Source organism: Ranitomeya variabilis, chromosome 7, assembly GCF_051348905.1.
Source record: "Ranitomeya variabilis isolate aRanVar5 chromosome 7, aRanVar5.hap1, whole genome shotgun sequence".
Classification (NCBI taxonomy): Eukaryota; Metazoa; Chordata; class Amphibia; order Anura; family Dendrobatidae; genus Ranitomeya; species Ranitomeya variabilis.
Window position 1 is genome coordinate 217,689,010 of NC_135238.1, and position 20,259 is coordinate 217,709,268.

Below are 20,259 nucleotides of genomic sequence, written 5' to 3' on the forward strand. Positions count from 1 at the left end.
TACAAATAGGGATAACGAAAAAAAACAAACATACAAAGAAGTAGCAAAGTACTGAATAGGCGCACAACAATGTCATTTGACATTACGGTGCATTATTTCAGGTAGTTTTGCATCGCTTTTTTAGGCGGATTCTGTGCAGAATTCAGTTGAAAAAGACATATACACATAGCCAGTTTCTGCTACAAAAACTTCTTGGAAAGCTCTCTGTGTACGTAACCAAAGGGTTGGTTCATGCAGAGATTTTCAAGCAGTTTTGGAGAGGAAACGGAGAGGAAACCAAACAGAAACTTTCCAAATCCTCGTATAAAATCGCAAAACTGCTTAAAAATTTTAAGTTTCCACTCAGTTTCTTCTCCAAAAGCTCATCAAACATTCCCGTAACCTTAGGGTTAATAGATGCAATGGAGTCTTTTATCACAGACCGTCAATTATAACAGGTAAGAAATATAATATAATATATGCCTAAGTAGATCTACCTGCCCGGTTTAATGAGACGCCATAATACATAGTTTATCCTAACGTAATTAGGAACGCCGGGTATTTTATTGCATTTTGAAAACAAACACAAAGTAACATCTATTTAATGCTAAAATATTTGACAAGCTAATTTCCAGCTAATACTTCTTATTCCCAGGCAGCTCCCAACAGATAATATTTTTCAGTGCCAACAAGATTAGCCGGTAATACGTGTTCAGGGAAGACCAAAGTCTATCTGAATATAATTTTTTACTTAAGAACCGCAATACATTATCCAACACTTAAATTGGAAGAAAATAAATGGAGCCACTTACTGAACTCTAATCATCTTTAGTTGTACAAGCCCCAGAGAGTGCTGCCGAGCTTTTCAGGAGATGGTAATTAAACACACCGCGGTGTTTTTGTAAGGTTTTCTTATCTTATATTAGGATACAAAATAAGGTCTATATTTTACTTTTCTTAGGTCAGAAAAATAATGGATTTCTTTTTCTGGCATTTAGCAGCACAGACTCCGCGTGGACAGAGCTTGTCGACCATTAAACCTGCACTCATGTTACTAAACCTTACAAAGCTTCATCAAATTGCATTGTCCGAGGTAAGCGGCAGTTTATCTATTAAGTGCAAGGGATGAGCAAAATATAAATGGATGACAAAAACTATTTGCCGGAAACTGCAGGTAAGATTAATCAATTGATATTATGGTTAATGGAAGATTTGGGTCTTAGAGTTGCATTGGCACTATTCAGATTAATAATTGACGATATGAGTATGTATTTTTTCTTAATTGTGAATTTATTTGCTCTTTTTTTCCTTATTAACAGCCATAAAAAAGAGAATTGAGGGGATTTCATTTTTTTCTGCATGCAGCAGGCTGTAATAGGGCCTCTGCACACATTTGTTGTGTCTTTTTTCCGCAGATGTGTCACAAAATTTGTTACGTTTCCTGATGCTACCAAAGTAAATGAGAATCCTGAAGTCTCATGGACACGTTGCTTATTGTGAGTTGTGGATTTGGTGCAGATTTAAGTCTGCAGAATCTCAATTCTTCCAGCATTTTTGCTGCAGATTGTACCCATACTAATCAGTGGGGAAAAAGCTGCACCAAAAAGGCATGTAAAACAACGTATTAAAAAAGCACCTATTTTAAGCAGTATTTTTACCTGCCAAGAGATGCAGAAATGGTGCAGAAATTTCTTCACCAAATACATAACATGTGCCCATACCCTTAGTTTGAAAAAAACAAAAACAAACACTGCCCGTTTTGTAACAATTCTTGGGTCCCCCACCGGTCTCTATGATTTTTGCTATGTTTGTGAAAGGCTTGTGACCATTATGATCAATGCTTCACAGCTGGAACCAGTGTTTGGCTGCAGCGGTCACTTATTATTATAGCTAGAACACAATGTACAGACATGTGAGCATTTTAGTCAATCAGTGGCTGCAATGATGAAGCATTGATTGCCACTTCAGTCAATGATCGGATTTGACAGGAGAGAAACCATGTAGACCTTGAAACCTAGCAACGCAGATCAGTAAGGTGAGTATGTTTTTACAATTTTTTTTTACAGATGGCTGCATGCTATAAAAAAAAAAAAAAAAACAGTAGTGGATCCTGGATCTCAATATTAGATGTCATATAATGCCACTGTCACTCTGTTATGGCATTCACTAAGGGGCCTCAACATGTCCCTGTACCTGGGACCCTAAACTATCCCTGTCCCGGGGTAATCTTCAAAGCTAATCTGTCCCCTCTCTTACCCCATGAGTCATTGGACAGAAATGAAAGGTAAACCAGGCACAAAGACAAAACAGGGATAACAGAAAGCCTCTATCATACAAAAGCACTAACCAACAATAGTGAGGGGGATAGGGACAGGGAGGAATAAACTAAATTAGAAAAGGGAACAGGAGATAAACACACGTAAAACAGCAACCTACAGAACATCACAACTCCAACTCCAAACAACAACTACTTATCTTTAATATACAGCACAAGAAGATGAATCTCCATTATCAACAACAAACTCCTATTCAGCACAGCGTCTCCGAAGAGCAAGGAAGCAGAGCTTTCACCGGCAGGACAGAGAAGGTCTGGTCAGATTTTATAGGAACAGTTATCGACCAGATCAGAAGCAGCTGAAATGGAGCTGCATGTTTCTGACCAGCATAGAAAGGGTTGTTAACCTCTTCAGCACCAAAGGAAACCAAATTCATTTAATATGGGATAAAAATACATACGGTAAGTTAAATGGAAGATCTACGATTCACAATGTACGCAGTGATCTTCTAGCCCCAGATCTCCCAGGTTGGCATGACACACTCATGACAGCCTCTCAGACTTCAGAATGCTCTGAGTCAAAAATTTTGAAAACAAAACAGATGTGGGATCAATCCTGGATAGTACCATATAGCCTAAGTAAGATGTTAGGTATGTTGACAGTGGTTAATGATGATAAAGTTCTTTTCAAAGTATTCTCCCCAATGCTCAAGCTAATTTAAAAGGGATTTCCCACAGACAAAGTACATTTTAATTAATATATCTTGGAATAAAAATAATTTCCACAATTGCATGTGTTTAAATAAAATGTTCCTGTGCTGAGATAATCTTATAAATGTGTCCCGGCTGTGTACTCTGTAATGGCTGTTAGGGTTGAGCGAAACGGGTCGGCCATTTTCAGAAGTCGCCGACTTTTGGCAAAGTCGGGTTTCATGAAACCCGACCCGACCCCTGTGTGGGGTCGGCCATGAGGTCGGCGATCTTCTGAATCTGGTATCGGAATTCCAATACCGAGTTCCGATATGTTTGCGATATCGGGAATCGGTATCAGAATCCATATTTAAGTGTAAAATAAAGAATCAAAATAAAAAATATTGATATACTCACCCTCGGACGCGCCCTGGTACTAACCGGCAGGCTTCCTTCCTAAGAATGAGCGTGTGAAAGACCTGCGGTGACGTTGCGGCTTGTGATTGGTCGCGAGCGGTCACATGGACAAGCCGCAACGTCATCTAAGGTCCTTCACGCGCTCATTCTTAGGAAGGAAGGCTGCTGGAAAGAAGCAGGGCGCGTCCGAGGGTGAGTATATACCTAATAGGAATATACTCACCCTCAGACGCACCCTGCTTCTTCCCGGCAGCCTTCCTTCCTAAGAATGAGCACGTGAAGGACCTTAGATGACGTCGCGGCTTGTCCATGTGACCGCTCGCGACCAATCACAAGCCGCAATGTCACCGGAGGTCATTCACGCGCTCATTCTTAGGAAGGAAGCCTGCCGATTAGTACCAGGGCGCGTCCGAGGGTGAGTATATCAATATTTTTTATTTTGATTCTTTATTTTACACATTAATATGGATCTCAGGGCCTGAAGGAGAGTTTCCTCTCCTTCAGACCCTGGGAACCATAGTATCCCATTGCACTGCATTGGGTTTCGTGTTTCGGCCGACCCCGACCCCGACTTTTTTATAGGATCGGCCGATTTCACTCGACCCGACTTTAGAGAAAGTCGGGTTTCATGAAACCCGACCCGATCCTATAAAAATAAAAGTCGCTCAACCCTAATGGCTGTGTCTCACTGTGCAGAAACAAGGTCTGATCATACCACAGCTGCTGGGCAGGGGGGAACCAAAAGAGTTTGCGGACATTACAACATAGGATTGCAAATGATTCTTTTGTGTGGCAAAACATTTCACTGCCTGTTTTTAGAAGTGTTTGACCTCTATGAAAGAATCATCTGCGATCCCATGCTGTGCTATCTGTATACTGTTTTGCATCCTTCCCTGGCCAGGAAATTTGGTATGTGCAGATCATGTTCCTGTACAGTAAAGGTACCTTCACACTAAACGACTTTGCAACGAGAATGACAACGATCCGTGACGTTGCAGCATCCTGGATAGCGATATCGTTGTGTTTGACACGCAGCAGCGATCAGGATCCTGCTGTGATATCGCTGGTCGTTGCTGAAAGTCCAGAACTTTATTTGGTCGTCAGATCGGTGTGTATCGTCGTGTTTGACAGCAAAAGCAACGATGCCAGCAATGTTTTACAATGGTAACCAGGGTAAATATCGGGTTACTAAGCGCAGGGCCACGCTTAGTAACCCGATATTTACCCTGGTTACCATTGTAAAAGTAAAAAAAAAAACACTACATACTCACCCTCTGATGTCTGTCACGTCCCCCGGCGTCCGCGCTGCTGCTCAGAGCTTCCTGCACTGAATGTGTCAGTGCCGGCCGTAAAGCAAAGCACAGCGGTGACGTCACCGCTGTACTTAGGGCCGGCGCTTACACAGTGCAGGGAAGCTGAAGGCGAGGGACGCGACAGACACGGCAATGTAAGTATGTAGTGTTTGGTTTTTTTTACATTTACACTGGTAACCAGGGTAAACATCGGGTTACTAAGCGCGGCCCTGCGCTTAGTAACCCGATGTTTACCCTGGTTACCCGGGGACTTCGGCATCGTTGGTCGCTGGAGAGCTGTCTGTGCGACAGCTCTCCAGCGACCACACAGCGACACTGCAGCGATCGGCATCGTTGTCGATATCGCTGCAGCGTCGCTTAATGTGATGGTACCTTAAGACACGGCCATTACACAGTACACAGCAGGGGCACATTTATAAGATTATCTCAGCACAGGAATGTTTTTTTTAAACACATCCAATTGTGGAACTTATTGTTATTCAAAGATCTATTGAATAAACTATTGACTAACCCCTTTCTGCCATCGAACGGAATAGTACGTCCGATGGCAGAACCCCCACTTTGATGAGGGCTTCGGTGGTGAGCCCGCATCAAAACTGGGACATGTCAGCTGTTTTGAACAGCTAACATGTGCCTGCAATAGGCACGGGCGGAATCGTGAACCGCCCGCGCCTATTAACTAGTTAAATGCCGCTGTCAAGCTCTGACATCCGGCCGGAAATGCGCGCACCGGTGACCCCCGTCACGTGATCAGAAGTCATCGGCGTGTCGGCATGACAACCAGAGGTCTCATTGAGACCTTTATGGCTGTTGATGCCAGATTGCTATGAGTGCCACCCTGTGGTCGGTGCTCATAGCAATGCTGTAATTCTACTACATAGAGGCGATCTGAGCATCGCTCCTATGTAGCAGAGCCAATCAAGTTGTGGCAGCTTCTAGCCTCCCATGGAGGCTATTGAAGCATGTCAAAAGTTAAAAAAAGTTTTAAAAAATATGAAAAAAACAAAAGAAATATAAAAGTTCAAATCACCCCCCTTTTGCCCCATTCAAAATAAAACAGTAAAAAAATAAATCAAACCTACACATATTTGGCATTTCAGCATTCAGAATCGCCTGATCTATCAATTAAAAAAAAGGATTAACCTGATCACTAAACGGCATAGCCATAAAAAAAATTAAAAACGCTAGAATTACGTTTTTATAATGCAATAACGGGTGATCAAAAGAATGTATCTGCACAAAAATAGTACCATTAAAAATGTCAGCTCAGCATGCAAAAAATAAGCCCTCACCCAACCCCAGATCATGAAAAATGGAGATGCTACTGGTATCGGAAAATTGCACAATAGTCAGAGCAAAGGTTAACAGGGGATTTAATTAAAGTGGATACTCCACGCAGGGTGAAGTAGAGGGAAATTTTCTTAATACAAATTACTGGAACACAATAGCAAAACAAGTAACTGAGTCAATACGTTCAGAGGCAATAGACTTATCAATCCGACGCAGTCCTCAGTGTATTCCCTGGGTGCAAACGGTGGCGCCAAGGCAATGGCGCTGTGGAAATTCGGCATTGTCCTGGAGAGGATGGCGTCTTGGGTCCTGTTGTGGGCAATGTTTCCTCACATGGCCATATTGACAGAAAAATCAAAAGTTATGGCTCTGGGAAGGAGGGGCGCGAAAAACAAAAATGCAAAAATGAAAATACCGTGGGTCATGAAGGGGTGAAAATTACTTTTGTTCCTGGGAAACCCCTTTAAGATAGTGCACTCTACAAAGCCCTTGGACTCCTTCAGTACAGCTAAGATAATTCACTACAATTTGCTGTAAAATATGACTGTGAAGATCTGCGGTTATGGGTTGTAATAATCACCTAGGCATGTTAACAATGAAACTATTTTTTATTCCGGGTAGATGGTCATAATCCAGTGTCCTCAGTCCACAAGATCCCATGCTGGGGCTGATAGTTCTACTGCCCCAATATCAGGTGATACCCACTGTCTTCTAACTTTTGGTTGGCCCACAGCTTTTGTATTTCCTGCCTGTATAGTGTATGGTCACAGTCCACGCTCCATACTATGACCATAGCAAATGTTTCCCTCTCCAACTGGCAACCACAGTCCTTACGATAGTTTTTCACATCCAGACGTTAGATATCATGGCCGTAGTACGTATATCAAGCAACCACATATAGTACAGTCCCAACTGTGGTTCTGCAAACATCTTTGTGGGTTCGGTGAAGGGCAGAGGGGCAGACTTGTATTCCACCAGATGGAGACATGGGTCCTAAGGCTGTTCCTGAAGAAGATCTCTTTGCAGAGGGAGCCAGATACTTTTTATATCCACAACTCCCATTCAGGACACTTTTCAACAAGATTGGAGGAAGGTTGGGGATGTTTGAAAAACAACCCCGATGAGTTCCTTCAAAAACTGACTGCAAATGTATTGAGAAGAACTGCTGATGGGAAAATGGTGGCCACACCAAATATTTATGTGATTTAGATTTCTCTTTGTTCTTTCACTTTGCATTTTGATTCTTGATAAAAGGAAACCATTAACACTTGCATTCTTACTTTCCAGCATTTTGCAATTGCACATTGCAATTAGAGATGAACAAATGTATTACAATTGAATTGTACTTGGATTTAAACCCGCATTCTCCAGAAAACAGAATTTCTTGCAATTTACTCCATGCAAATTCAGCAAAATGGTGGCCGGCTCAAATTAATACGTCACTGCTCATCTGTTCCACGTATTGTAGCCTGCTATCTGGTCCTCAGTGCCTCTTCTTTTCAATTTCCCCAGATGAGTGTATCTTTTTTGGCCTGATTGACTCTTGGTCGTGGCTTCTGGCTTGACCAGGTCTCTGATGATCCTGCGCTCCAAAGATGACTAGGCCTTGTGAAATGCAGGATGTAACATTGGGACACGACAACGTATGCGGCTATAGCTATGATTTCTGTTCCAATTTGGCTCTTACTGTAGATTTAGTCAATATGTTAATCATTATTAGTGTTATAGAGTAATGATAGATATATATTTGTGTAGATTAGTTCTTACATTGGTTAAATGTATTTTTACCTCCCAATTATAGCAAGTATTGGACATGTTAAAATTCATGCACAATCCTTTGTTTTCAAGGAAGATATTCTGCAACTAAGTTGTTTCCATTTTGCCATTGAACGCTGTCCATATGTTAGACAGGATGCATATTATAGAGCAAAAAAGGAACAAGTTTTCGGTTGCCAGTAGTGAATACATGTGGGGGTTGCCTGTTTGTTCCTTGTGCAGGCATGTACTATGGAGGACAGAGAATGAACTTCAATCCAATATTGCAGCCAGCATGCAGCCGGCGGGTAAGGAAAGGGTGCATCAAACACCCGAAAACCCCGCCCCTAGGTCTAAAGATTGTTCCCTCCAAATTCAGGTGACAGTGTCCCTTTAACACTCACTATTAGGGCCCACTAATAACCCTCGATCAGTTGCAATTTAACAACCACTGTTGTGTTCATGTACACCCTGATTTGGTACTGCACTTACTTAGATTTATTAGCGTACAACCGATCTAGCTAAGCTTAATGAAAGCTCTCTCCATTAGGCTTCATTCATACGTCCGTGAAAAAAAGGTACAGATGTAATCAATGTGTCATCCGTGTGTTCATTTTACCATCAATGTGTGTTTCATTCATGTGTCCGTTTTACCATCAGTATGTCATCCATTTGTTTGTTTTTACCATCAGTATGTCATCTGTGTGTTTGTTTTACCACCAGTGTGTCATCCTTGTGTTCATTTTTACCATCATTGTGTCATCCGTGTGCTCGCATTACCATCAGTGTGTCATCCGTGTATTCGCATTACCATCAGTGTGTCATCCGTGTGACTGTTTTACTATCAGTGTCTCATCCATGTGTCCATATTACCATCAGTGTGTCAACTATGTGTCCATCAGTGTGTCATCCGTGTGACCGTGTTATCATAAGTGTGTCATCCGTGTATTCGCATTACCATCAGTGTGTCATCCGTGTGACTGTTTTACCATCAGTGTCTCATCCATGTGTCCATATTACTATCAGTGTGTCACTCGGGTGCCTGTTTTACCCTCAGTGTGTCAGTGTGTCATCCTTGTGTTTGTTTTTACCTTCAGTGTGTCACTTGTGCCTGTTTTGCCATCAGTGTGTGTCATTCATGTGTCAGTATTACCATCAGTGTGTCATCCTTGTGTTCGTTTTTACCACCCGTGTGTCAACTATGTGTCCATTTTACCATCTATGTGTCAATTGTGTGTTCGCATTACCATCAGTGTGTCATCCGTGTGTCCGTATTACCATCAGTGCGTCATTCGTGTGTCTGTTTTGCCCCCAGTGTGTCATCCTTGTGTTCATATTTACCACCAGTGTGTCAACTATGCGTCCATATTACCATCAGTGTGTCATCTGCGTGACCGTGTTATCATAAGTGTGTCATCCGTGTGACCGTTTTACCATCAGTGTGTCATCTGTGTGACCGTGTTATCATGTGTGTCACCATCGTGACCATTTTATCATCAGTGTGTCATTCGTGTTTTTCACAGATGGCTAAAGAAAGAAATAAGTCACAAAGCTTATCCTATATTTTGTAATGTCGAACACAGACAGCACACGGATGGCGCACTGATGTTTTTCACAGACCGAAGGAAATGTATTGGCTCTATTTATCCATGCTGCCTGAAGAAAGCGGACACGTGAATAGCACCATAGATTATTTTGGGTACCTGGTGTATCCGTGAAAGAAAATGGATACAAAACATAGGTGTAATTCAGATGTCTGAATTAGGCCTTAAATTGTATGGAATCAGATGAGCAAATTTATAGTAGAGAAATTTAATTTTTAGCAAGTTTTAGAAAAAAAAAAGAAAACTCATCTTACCGATCACCTATTCCACTGTCTGGACCTCCGCACCTCTTGCCGCCTTCCTTTTTTGAATGAATGTTCTTCAGCTTGTTTTTACATCCTACAACTTAAGAGACCCAAAAGACTCCAAAGCATAATAAGGAACCTGGAATTCCTGTGGAAAAACTGTAAATTCGATTATTTCTAGAAGAAATAAAAAAGGGTGCTACACTTGCACCACTCCCTCTCTACCGCCAATATCTAAGATAGAGAGTGCCATAGCCAGGAATCGGCAACGTGATGGAACATGGCATTTAGAGGTTCCTTACAAATCGTTGGTGGTAGGAGCCTCCAAACTGGATTTCCACATTTTTACATCCTTCTTTCCAATGGTGGACAGCACAAAATGTAATATTTATAATGCATAATAAATAATATTTTTCATTAAGGAAACAGTTGACAGCGGCACAATAGATTTATCATTAAATATACCACAGGCAGGATATCGCTTTGTTCATCCGCACTATTTATGTCACATTTTATAAAAGAATGCTTAATTTTTTGGGACCATTTAGAAATGTTATATTTTTAGTGTAGCCTCGCCAGGCCTTCTTGACAATAATGGAAATGGAAACTAATGTCTATTAATCAAAAGACAAATTGAAAAATCTCATGTATCTTCCCTACAGCCCATGAGCAGGAAACAAGTAGCCCCGATATAGAACTGAATGAGCAACAGGAATCCATCGCTATTAATTTCTCCCTGCCTTTTATTTGATACCACCAATATTAATAGCTTTGGAAGGAAATTCTGCAGCCATTAATCATAATAATTAATCAGATCCAATTATATTCCATATAAATGCGAACAAATTGCTGAAGAAATAATGATCTATCACCAAGATGTCAGAAGCAAAAAAGAAAGTACAACAATAATTAGGAGTTGGTTTTTATCTGTGTACGAGAGCATCTGATTTTAGCAGTATTACATTCTGATGATGTAATTAGTACAAAGTACTGTAATCTGAAGATTTATTACACAAAGGCTAGTTAATGACTGAAAAATACTTTACTTGCTGGTATCAGGCACGAAATGGAATAACATTTTTTTCATTTTATTTACTGATTAATTTATCATTAAATAATACAAAAACATTTATAAATATATGGACAAATTCTAAAAGGTCATGCATAAAGATGAAATTTGAAGATTGAAAAACCATTTACCCCATCTTAATTTTATCTTTACATTGACATAGAAAAATATTTTACTTTAATTAAAAATGTATATTTAGCAATAATAATATAAAAAAAATTAAACAAAAAAATAAAGGATGCAATCTTAAGAAAAATATTTACCAAAAACTGTCTTAAGAATTTGTTTGTACTTTGACATATTGACATTAATATTTCTATATATTTTTTATTAATATTATTAATCGTTAAGCTGTCAATGAGAAAAATATTTCATCCATCTTTTGGATTATAATACAGTGAAAATTTCTTTTCAGCATTGCATTCAGTCCTGTGTAATTTCTTTTATTTGCAGAATAATAAAATCTCTTCGGCTGTTAATTTGATTTTGCTCTTGTTATTTGTTATGAGGTTAAAAAAAACAAAAAAAAAAACTTGGTAAAAGAGCTTACTGGATATGAGGAAGACGAGAGCTCAGGAACGTTTTTTTTCACAGTACTTGAAAATGAGTGTTCGGTTTAAAATATTGTTCGTCGCTAAGCACTGCAGTTTGTAGTTTTTTGATCTCAGCGTTGTGACCACTACAAAGAAATAAAACCTTATCTTACCTCTCCCAGTATCTCCTTCCACAGACCTCAATAATGCATTAAAACATCTGGAAGTACAGTAATTTCAGCTATCAGAGATAAGAATTGGGCAGCGAACAGGTAAACCCTACAAAGTCATGCTGAAGAGAAGAAACTGATTGCTGTTTTTGGTAGTATTAAACAGGAGACACAATTTTCATGCCCGTTTGCGCTTTTGACTATTATCAGGAAAAAAAAGTCCAATTATTAAATATTTTTTGAAACGTTTAATGAAGCGATAAAAATAATAAAGTAATAATAAATGACTAAAATAATCTAATAAGTTAGAGAAGTAAAAATAAATGAGAAACAGAAAACAATGGAAACAATAAATATATATATAAAAAATTGTAATGTCAATAAAAATAACAAAAAAAAATAACTAAAAAACCAAAGAAAAAAAAAGAGAAAAAGAAAACAATCACAGCGATAAATATAATGATTAAAAAAAAATACAGGGCCCATAACAATAAAAAAAAAAAAAAAAAAATATATATATATATATATATATATATATATATATATATATATATATATATATATATAAAAAGTCATAAAAGAAAAAAAAAAAACACACCACAGCATGATAAAAAATTGTAATGACAATAAAAAAATATATATAACTAAAAAAAATCAAGAAGGCAAAGTAAAGAAGGAGAAAAAGAAAACCATCACGGCAAAAAATATGATAAAAAATATTGTAATGACAATTAAAAAAAAGTAAAAAAAGTAAAAGAAAAAAAGAGAAAAAGAAAACCATCACGGCAAAAAATATGACAAAAAATATTGCAATGACAATAAAAAATAATTTTAAAAAGTCAAAGAATAAAAAGAGAAAAAAAAAAACCATCACGGCAAAAAATATGATAAAAAATGTAATGACAATAAAAAAGATAACTAAAAAAAGTAAAAGAAAAGAGAAAAATAAAACAATCACAGCAATAAATTTAATGATAGAAAAAAATTGTATTGACGTAAAAAACACAACTAAAAAAAGTATATAATAAAATTATTGAAAATAATGACGAGTTAAATGTATTATTATTTCCATACCAATTTGTCTAAGGCTTGTATTACACATCTATTGCTAGATTCATTTTCGTAGTGTTAGCTCTGAGTTCACAGACAATACATACGGATTATAAACAGGCAAGGAAATGGCTTTTTTTTTTACTGGTATCTAGTGCTAATTGCTACTTTCTCAAGGGTATAGAATTAATCACCTGCTAGATTTACAGTCTCTGGGCTGAGACCCGAGGATGTAGGCAATAAGAAAAGCTCTTGAGGGACATATCATATGGTGATTCTAAATATCAGTCTCTATGCATATGTAAATTGGAAACAAAGTTTTTTCAAAGCTCAAGTGTGCTAATTTCAAACAGGAAAGACTAAAGCTAGCTTTTAACAGCTGTTTAACGTCTGCCGGTGGGTGGTAGAAGGAGCTCAGAATACAAGCAAACATCGCTGCATGGGTAATGAAGCAACATTTTGATGAGCATAAATAATTCTGTTTATTCTGTTCTTTTGAAGAATTTGAAACAAAATATTGAATAGAGGAATGGGGGCGCCGATGGAGACAAGGAGTTAAGTGGTCGCATGAGGGGAGCCATTTAAATTGGCAAAAAGGTGATTTTCCTCTTCACCTGGGTCTTGTTTAGATTTGCGGGCCCTGACGTAACGTACAAGAAGTTTCAGGCCTTCGCGGATTTCAAAATTGTATCTTTAATTAAATTCGATGAGCAGTAGAATGATTTTACTGCGCCGCAAAATTATTTTAATTAAGTACTAAAGATGTTGCAATTCGGTTACATAAAAACCTTTGTCACGCTTGTTACCGCCATGGTTAAAATTCAATGGTCTATTTAAAAGGCTCTGAGGTTCCTTTGACATATTTTCTATTCAACGCTATAATTGTAAAACAGGTTTCGGCTAATTAACTGATTCTGGGCTGCGGTTTCTTACCCACTGTAAATACTGGCAACGTATGTGAAACTGATATCTTTGAAGTATGAAATCAGTCTGTACTAGAGATGAGCAAAACTTCTGAAATTTGAATTTGACATTTACCAAATTTTTCCAAGAAATTCAATTCGCAAGCAGCAAAATGATTTACCATGAATCCAAAGTGATCAGAAGCCTCAAATTGCTCTGAAAAGACACGTATGACACAGTGACTCCTCTATCTCTCTCTCTTCCTATCATTTATATCTGTATTATTCTCTTAACTAGTGTTGAGCGACACCTTCCGATATGCAGTGGTATCGATATCGGATAGTATCGGCCGATACCGGCAAAATATCAGATCTCGCCGATACCGATACCCAATACCAATGCATTTCAATGGGACGCAAAGTATCGGAATGGTTCCCAGGGTCTGAAGGAGAGGAAACTCTCCTTTAGGCCCTGGGATCCATATTCATGTGTAAAATAAAGAATTAAAATAAAAAATATGGATATACTCACCTCTCCGGCGGCCCCTGGACTTTACCGATGTAACCGGGAGCCTCCGTTCCTAAGAATGAGCGCGTGAAGGGCCTTCGATGACGTCGCGGCTTCTGATTGGTCACGTGAGCGCTCATGTGACCGCTCACGCAACCAATCACAAGCCGCGCTCATTCTTAGGAACGGAGGCTCCCAGTTACGGCGGTAAGGTCCAGGGGCCGCCGGAGAGGTGAGTATATCCATATATATATATATCCATATACTTACCTCTCCGGCGGCCCCTGGACCTTACCGCCATAACCCATAGGCCCTGGGATCCATATTCATGTGTAAAATAAAGAATTAAAATAAAAAATATGGATATACTCACCTCTCCGGCGGCCCCTGGACTTTACCGCCATAACCGGGAGCCTCCGTTCCTAAGAATGAGCGCGTGAAGGACCTGCGATGACGTCGCGGCTTGTGATTGGTCGCGTGAGCGGTCACATGAGCGCTCACGCGACCAATCAGGAGCACTGACGTCATCGAAGGCCCTTCACGCGCTCATTCTTAGGAACGGAGGCTGCCGGTTACAGTGGTAAGATCCAGGGGCCGCCGGAGAGGTGAGTATATCCATATTTTTTATATTAATTCTTTATTTTACACATGAATATGGTTCCAATACCGATTCCCGATATCACAAAAGTATCGGAACTCGGTATCGGCATTCCGATACCGCAAGTATCGGCCGATACCCGATACTTGCGGTATCGGAATGCTCCACACTACTCTTAACCTCTTAGACTAATCTTCACTTCTGTCACACACTATCTGTACAGTTTATTCAATATTTTATGACTTTTTCTCCCTTTCTCTATTAAAAAGATGAGAGCTGTGATATACTCTCACTATCCAGATTCAACACAAAATGACTGCTGCATTTCCTGCCTATGCTTTTATATAGGCTATGATAATCCTTCCCGATTGGCTGTAGTGTACCTTGTGATACTTGCATGGCATTATGTAGAAGTCTGCAGGCAATTTGTGCATAGCAAATCACATATTGTTCATGTTGCCAGGTTCAGTGAATTCCCAAAAAGTTTACACAAATTTGATTTGCATTGAATTAGTTCACTCATCTCCAATGCTTTATATCACATTGATAAACATACAATAATTTAATAAAAGCACTCCTCCTCAAATCAAAATTTTTATCATAGTAATATATTGCAATCATCATATTATATAGCACTGTGTACTTACAATTGCTCATTTTGCCCGTCTTTAAAGCTAATTCACCTGTTTTCCATTAGGTCTTCAGTACAGACCAAAAGTTTGGACACACCTTCTCATTTAAAGATTTTTCTGTATTTTCATGACTATGAAAATTGTACATTAACACTGAAGTCATCAAAACTATGAACGTGTAATTATATACTTAACAAAAAAGTGTGAAACAACTGAAATTATGTCTTATGACAAAACTAAGACTAAGGGCACCGTGGTGCGCCAGAAACGCGTCAGGCAGAGAGTCTCTCTCTCTTTTTTTTAAAAAACTGTTTTTTAAAATGTTCTAATAAATTTGGAAATTTTTACTTACACTGGATGGACGTGCTGGAAATTCCCTTCCTCCTTTCCTACTTCAGCTGAAATCACCAGCAGGTACGGCACCCACCAGTTACATTCATTTGCAACAGCTTACAAATGCATGTCTTAGCGTGTCAAGCTCCAACTTTCCCCGTCCCCTCCTCTCTCCCTCAGACATTTATGTCTTTTATTCTAGGTTCTTCAAAGTAGCCACCTTTTGCTTTGATGACTGCTTTGAACACTCTTGGCATTCTCTTGATGAGCTTCAAGAGGTAGTCTCCAGAAATGGTTTTCACTTCACAGGTGTGCCCTGTCATGTTTAATAAGTGGGATTTCTTGCCTTATAAATGGGGTTGGGACCATCAGTTGTGTTGAACAGAAGTCTGGTGGATACACAGCTGATAGTCCTACTGAATAGACTGTTAGAATTTGTATTATGGCAAGAAAAAAGCAGTTAAGTAAAGAAAAACGAGTGGCCATCATTACTTTAAGAAATTAAGGTGAGTCAGTCTGAAAAATTGGGAAAAATTTGAAAGTGTCCCCAAGTGCAGTGGCAAAAACTATCAAGCGCTACAAAGAAACTGGCTCACATGAGGACCGCCCCAGGAAAGGAAGACCAAGGAAGGAAGACCTCTGCTTCTGAGGATAAGTTTATCCGAGTCACCAGCCTCAGAAATCGCAGGTTAACAGCAGCTCAGATTAGAGACCAGGTCAATGCCACACAGAGTTCTAGCAGCAGACACATCTCTACAACAACTGTTAAGAGGAGACTTTGTGCAGCAGGCCTTCATGGTAAAATAGCTGCTAGGAAACCACTGCTAAGGACAGGCAACAAGCAGGAATGAACATTAGACCAGTGGAAATCTGTCCTTTGGTCTGATGAGCCCAAATTTGAGATCTTTGGTTCCAACCACCGTGTCTTTGTGCGATGCAGAAAAGGCGAATGGATGGACTCTACATACCTGGTTCCCACCGTGAAGCATGGAGGAGGAGGTGTGATGGTGTGGGGGTGCTTTGCTGGTGACACTGTTGGTGATTTATTCAAAATTTAAGGCATACTGAACCAGCATGGCTACCACAGCATCTTGCAGCAGCATGCTATTCCATCCGGTTTGGGTTTAGTTGGACCATCATTTATTTTTCAACAGTACAATGACCCCACAAACACCTACAGGCTGTGTAAGGGCTATTTGACCAAGAAGGAGAGTGATGGGGTGCTACGCCAGATGACCTGGCCTCCACAGTCACCAGACCTGAACCCAATCGAGATGGTTTGGGGTGAACTGGACCGCAGAGTGAAGGCGAAAGGGCCAACAAGTGCTAAGCATCTCTAGGAACTCCTTCAAGATTGTTGAAAGACCATGCCCGGTGACTACCTCTTGAAGTTCATCAAGAGAATGCCAAGAGTGTGCAAAGCAGTCATCAAAGCAAAAGGTGGCTACTTTGAGGAACCTAGAATATAAGACATGTTTTCAGTTGTTTCACACTTTTTTGTTAAGTATATAATTCCACATTCATAGTTTTGATGCCTTCAGTGTGAATTTACAATTTTCATAGTCATGAAAATACAGAAAAATCTTTAAATAAGAAGGTGTGTCCAAACTTTTGGTCTGTACTGTATATCACATGATTAAAAACAGACTAGCTGCATCCTTCTATGTAGAAACAGGAGGTCAATTTTGCCTGTATAACTCACCAGTCACAGCAAAAGTCCCTGGTAAGGGGAAGGATGGAGCAGCTGGGTTAGTAGTTGAAAAGGGGAATGAATTCTGCAGTCCCAAGGTACTTCCTGTGCATAAACCAGAGAAGAGAGAAGAATTAACTGGGTAGAAAAGCAAAATGAGCAATTGTAAGTACACAGTGCTATATAATATGATGGCTGAACAATATAATATGATTCACTGAACTATTATTATTACTATTATTATTATTATTATTATTATATATTTTTACAGTGCCATTTATTCCATGGCATTTTACATGTGAAAAAGGGGGCAAATATAGACAAATACATTAAACATGAGCAAAAAACAAGGCACATAGGTAAATAAGGAGGGAGGACCCTGCCGGCGAGGGCTCACAGTCTGCAGGGGAAGGATGAGGATACACTAGGAGAGGGTAGAGCTGGTTGTGTGGCGGATCAGTAGGTTGAGGATCACTGCAGGCTGTAGGCTTCTCGGAAGAGGTGATTCTTTAGGTTCTTTTTGAAGGTTTCTATGGTAGGCGAGAGTCTAATGTGTGGGGGGTAGAGAGTTCCAGAATATGGGGGAAGCACGGGAGAAGTCTTGGATGCAGTTGTGGCAAGGTTAGGAATGAGGTGGGATGGGAGTGGGTCAAGAGTGCAGGTGGTGAGGTGTGATTTTGACAGGAGGGTGGAGAACTGATCTTCTACCATGGTGGAGAAGCTGGTTTTGGAGGAACAGGGTTGAGCAGCTAAGAGTGGCAGAGTGGCATTGGGTGCTGTGGGCCAAAGCTTTCTCTGATCGTATCGATCTTCTGTTTAAAGATAGAGTCAAAGTCTTCAGCAGAAATGAGAGGGCGGGAGAGGGTGCGGGGGAATGGAGTAGAGAATTGAAAGTGTTGAAAAGCTATTTAGGGTTGTGAGACAGGGAGGATATGAGAGATGAGAAGTAAGTTTGTTTTGCGGCAGTGAGCGTGGACTTGAAGCTGGCGAGGGACTGCTTGTATGCAGTGAAGTGGTCGGCAGAGCAGGATCGCTTCTTTCTCCACTCAGGGATCCTGGAAGCCTGTCTCAGTTCTTTGGTCAGGTTGGTCAGCCAGGGCTGCCTGTTGAGTGTACGAATTTTGCTATGCATGAGCGGGGCGGCCAAATTTAGTGTTGCTGTTATTGTGGTGTTATCAAAAGTGGCAGCAGCATCTATGTCATGAAGGGAGGTTATGTCTGTAAGATGGAGAAGGGACGCAGAGAGTGATTGTAAGTTGAGGTGTTTGAGATTTCTGCAAAGGTGAGTGTGTTTGTGAAGTGGGGGTTGCACACTTGGAGAGGAGAGGGAAGAGAATGTCAGTAGGTTGTGGTCAGACAGGGGGAGGGGTGAGTTACTGAGATTAGTAAGGGAGCAGAGGCAGGTGAAAATAAGGTACAGGGTGTTGCCATCTTTGTGAGTGGCCTCAGAGGACCATTGAGTGAAGCCAAAGGAGGCAGTAAGCGATAAAAGTTTAGAGGCAGCTGAGGTGGAAGTGTCAATGGGGATATTGAAGTCACTCATGATGATAGTAGGGATGTCAGCAGAAAGGAAATTAAGCAGCCAGGTGGTGAGATGGTCGAGAAAGGTGGAGATGGCTAGTTCTGGGGGGCAGTAGATGACAGCCAGCTGGAGGTTGGAGGGGGAATAGATGCGGACAGAGTGTACCTCGAACGAGGGAAGAGTAGCGGAGGGTGATAGCAGGATTGGAGTAAAGGAGCAGGTGTCGAAGGGGAACAGGCCAACCCCTCCACCACGTTTGTTGCTTGGGTGAGGGGTGTGAGAGAGGTGGAATCCGCCATAGGAAAGTGCAGCTGGAGAGGCTGAGTCAGATTGGGTGAGCCAGGTTCCAGTGATGCCAAGGAAGGAGAGTTTGTTGGTGATGAAGAGGTCATGGATAAATGGCAGTTTGTTGCAGACAGAGCGTGCGTTCCATAGTGCTCCAGGTAGGGGGACAAGGGGAGTGGGGGCTGGATGAATGGGATCGTGGCAGGGGGTTACAAATGAGTGTGGGGATGTGTAGAGGAGGGTCAGGATTTGGGGATACGTCACCAGAGATGAGGAGCAGCAGAGAGAGCGTTAGAAGGTGGGAGCAGGATAGGACATGATGCGGCAATGTGTGTCTGGAGAAAAAGGATTGTATGTGGAGGAACAGTTCTGAGGAGATGAGATGGCTGGGGAGTATTGAGGGATAAATGAGTAGTTCTTTACTAGGTGGAGGGATTGCAGGAGATTGTAAGAAGGAAAGTAGTGCGGGGGTGAAAGAGAAAAGAAACCAAAACATTGTAGTGGTTTGATATTCTGTTACCTAACTATGCGGATTTACCGCATCCAATATATTTACATTGTGAACATTTCTGTTGCAGAGACTAGCGTCTCTGCAACAGAAATTGATGTGTTGCGGCTCATAAACCCGCGTCACAGATGAGTTTACCCAGTGTCAAATAGAAGCACAGTGGACATGGGATTTCTATAAATCCCATCCACTGTACTTGTACTGTACAACACAGTGTTTTGAAAGCAGCGCAAGTGCACTGTATCCAAAATGGTGCTATTCCTGATCATGGGCACAACCTCTTAAATAATAATAATTTTATTTATATAGCGCCAACATATTCCGCAGCGCTTTACATTATAGAGGGGATTTGTACAGACAATAGACATTACAGCATAACAATAATCATAGTTCAATAGAGGTGGATGGAAACAATTGCTTTCGTTGTTCGGACCAGCTATAGTGTAAGGATCAGGAGTTCATGTAAAGCTGAATTGAATTAAAGGTTTTGAATGAAGGACTCTCCTTTTTGATCTCAGTATGTTTTAGTACTCAAGTTATGGCTAAGCTTCATCACAAATTTATGAATATTTAAAGCTTTACCTCAATGTCCTACATTTTTGCTCAAAGCTGCAACAAGATTGAGAAGAGACATTGATGATCTATTCAGAAGGAGCTATTCATACTCTACAATTAGGAAAAACCCCCAAAAATGTGAATACAAAGATGACCTGTCACTGTCAATTCTCTTGATGTGTCTCAGTAAATACTAAAACGTGGAAAAAGCAAAAATTAAATGCTTTTAGCGCTTCTGTTCTTAAAACTCTATATTTAATGAGAACAAAAGCAAGGAGCGCAAAATGTGTAAATCTGGTGATTTAGTGAATTATCAAAAAGTGCCAAGTGGCTATT